Here is a 3,731-nt window from a genome sequence, read left to right as displayed (position 1 = left end):
GAGGTCCATTTATGGTCTTAAGCAAGCATCAATAAGTTGGAACCATCGATTTAATCATGTAATAAAAGAAAATGATTTAACTCGAAGTGTTGAGGAACCATGTTTATACATGAAATTCAGTGGGAGCAATGTTGTGTTCCTAATATTGTATGTAGATGACATACTACATATTGGAAATGACATTCCAATGTTATCCTTCGTCAAGGAGTGGTTGGGAAATCATTTCCAAATAAAGGATTTAGGAGAAGCACAACGCATATGATGATGTGACCAATATTTGAGCATATTTCGTCCCCGAATTAGCCTCGTTCCTATGCTTTTTAGTGCATAATTGGGTCATTTACTATCTTTAGTCTTTCGTTTTGCATATTCTTTGAGGTTTTGTTTCCTTGGTAGGAGAGGAGGGAAAACCTTGCATTTTCATGGAAAAATGGAGCTAAATTGATCGAATCTAATGACCAAACATCAAAGTGAAGACAAGACTAGAAGGCCTATGTAAATAATGAAGTAAATGGGAAATGATTAGAAGATCCTTGCATCCCCAACAAAATCCTTGAGGTGAAGGAAATGTAGATTCATATACACTTTAACATACTCATATATGTCTAATTAATATGTCATAAAATTAAAACGGATTTTATGCATGCAAACATTAATAAAAGAGAGGAGAAATCATGTCCTTACATAGTGAATTTCGGTTATTTGGGCACAAAAGAGATCACCTTTCTCTTTTGTTCTTGAGCTTATTCCAATGGAAGAATGAAGATCTAAGGGTAAGATCTCTCCCTAAGCTTAATACCCAAGGCTTTCACTTAATCTAATTAATATTATAAGATCTAGTATAATATTAATCTTAGTAGAAAATTGAACCAAAACTCTTATAAAACACTTATTTGTTTCGGTTTTTATGAGAGAGGAAGAGAGGAGTTTATTTCTCTAGAATTCTCTATATTTGATGATGGAATTAGAATGAAAATAATACACTACCTTTAGTATATTATTAGGCAAAAATAAAGAAAAACAATGATCATATTACTCTTCTCAAAACCGTGTAAGAGGAGTGCAAAAGGGGAGCCAATGCATGAAGAAATTGTTCTTCACAAGGAACAATAGGTATGCAAGGCTAGGGTTGCCTTTAATCATTGTGTTTTCCCACTAATTATAAACAACATATAATTAGCTTAAGTCCCTCTATTTTTCGGCCCATTTGGTAATATGGAATCCATATTATTTTTGTCAATTGTCTATATGTTACATGTCATATGTCACATATATTTGTTATGTATTTTTAACATGTTAAAAATCAACGTATTAATAAAAATACGTCACATACAAGAATTGACTTAGTAATTTCATAATTACTTGTGCCAAAAATATTTTACCATTTATAAATCACAACAGATTGTATTTATAACAGTTCATTCAAATTTAATTGTTACATTAAACAATTTATTTCATCCGAGTAATTATACAATTTAATTACTCAGACCGTATCTTATTTAATCACATTTCAATATGATACGTAAATTTTACTTCCAAAATCGTCCGTCAATTTTCAAGTAATTTAATTAACTCGTAACATTATACGATTAATTAAATAATCAATTAAGAGTATTGCCCTTTAGGTATGACCTAGGGGGCAACTGATCACCACCGTCACACGACAGTAATGTCAAACTCTAGTCAGCCAATCATTACCGATATATGTTGACCAGTTGACAGTAACAATATTACTTCCCAATTGTATTCTTAAAATGAGATTTAATAATGATATTTAAATCATGTGATCGCACTATTGTTGAGGACACATTTCCCAACAATCTCCCACTTGTCCTCGACAAGTGTGCGTCACCAATTCTCTTGTCCTATTACTATCTCCCACTCAATGCAAGGTGTCTTTCGGGTCGTACTTGCAAGTGATCATATCGAGAGTGGTTTCCTCGATCTGGAGAATAACTGATTGACCGGATTTATCCACTCTGGATACCTTCCGAGCGTGGCCACGCATTTACAGTTCATTACTCCTCGAGTGGCCCTGAGATATTGTTATAACCCTGACAAGGGGATGGACAATTCCTATCGCACTCATTCCCTTCGACTAGCCACAGCCATCATAACCCAAAATATGCCCATTTGACCTCATTTACGAAGGTCGTAGTAACACAAATCAAAGTTAATCAAACGAGCCATCTTAGGTGAATAGTCTTTAGTCTAAAGAATCGACTCATTAGAATACTATAGCAGCTCTCGCCACGACCAGGCTATATAAATTTGTCAGAACTCTATAAGCGGTCATTAGGCCCGACAAAAAGTTCCTAACAGTCTGCCTATGTGATCGACTAGTCATCTCACATGACTTTATGGCATTTGAACTTGCCATCAATCGCATCACACTCTAGTCACTTCGAGACGTCACCTCATACAAGTGACTATGGGCAAATACAATGTTAATCCGTGTTCACTTTAACGGGGCTCAATTGTCACTACAACCCGTTTGGATGTAACAAAGTATAAAAGGAGTTTTTAAAGAAAAACTCGAACGACAAATGCGATTATCACATATGAATAGTCAATGCCTGATTACTATTCCATATTCTATAATCTAATTTGATCTTGCATGTAGTTGTTTATTTCAATTCAATTGAAATGACATGACTCATCATGTTTAGCCTATGAGAAGGCTTTGGTTAGTAGGTTTTATCAACTTCTTGTACCTTACTCAACCTTACTACATACTTATTTTCCTTTGTAATGTATACATTTGCATCACAAAACTTTCTGAGTACGTGTCGAGATCCAATCAAGACATAGGCCCTCTTAGCCTAAGAATAGCTCCCACTTTGTTTTCACAAAGGTGCGGGACTCATCCTCTTGCACATCTCATGATTGCAAGTGTACTCAATTTCCGTTATAAATATCTCTCATTGTTCTTTATTGCCTAGAACGATTCTAGAAAATCTACTTCTTAATTATCATAGCCACAATGGTATCTTAACCATCCTAATGTGTTTTGATTATGGTTTTGTCGGAAACCATGCGCAACCTCAATTGTCAATTGTCACTTGTGTAACACACTTACACAAAATTGCATCATAAACACTTTGCTATACTTCCTTAATGCTTCTGCATGCACTTAAGGGTAATCTTTATATACTAGGTAAAGATTACTTAAATTCGATTTTGAAAACAATTCATCATACTCAAAGTATATGAAGTGTTATACATCATTACTCATTTAATTGATCCGGCAGCGGAAGCAAATGGAATCAATCAAATATGTTCAATTTAATTGAACTAGTCATGAATCTTATCAACATAAGACTTCTTACTGACGCTTAATATCATGTGGATTTATCTGCATAAATCTAGATATTAAAGATGTATTATATTACTCCAAAAGTCTTAAATCATTCTCGATGATCAATATGTCATCCACATATCGGACTAATTAAAATTTCCGTAACTCCCACTAAACTTCATGTATAAACACAACTTCTCGACTTATCGAGAAATGTTTTATCACATGATCAAAATGTTGATCCTAACTCATTGATGTCCTACTTAAGACCCTCTCTTAAGTTTCACATTATCTTAGGATTGCAAGAATCTTCAATACTCAAGACATGTATTGAATACATTCCTTCTAATTGAAGAAGTGGGTTTTAGATTCACTTGCTATGTATTTCATAACCTCATAATGAAACACAATCCCTAAGAAGATCCAAATAGAC

The sequence above is a fragment of the Silene latifolia genome, chromosome 11 (assembly GCF_048544455.1).
Source record: "Silene latifolia isolate original U9 population chromosome 11, ASM4854445v1, whole genome shotgun sequence".
NCBI classification, from domain to species: Eukaryota; Viridiplantae; Streptophyta; class Magnoliopsida; order Caryophyllales; family Caryophyllaceae; genus Silene; species Silene latifolia.
Note: the sequence above shows the minus strand (reverse complement) of the source record.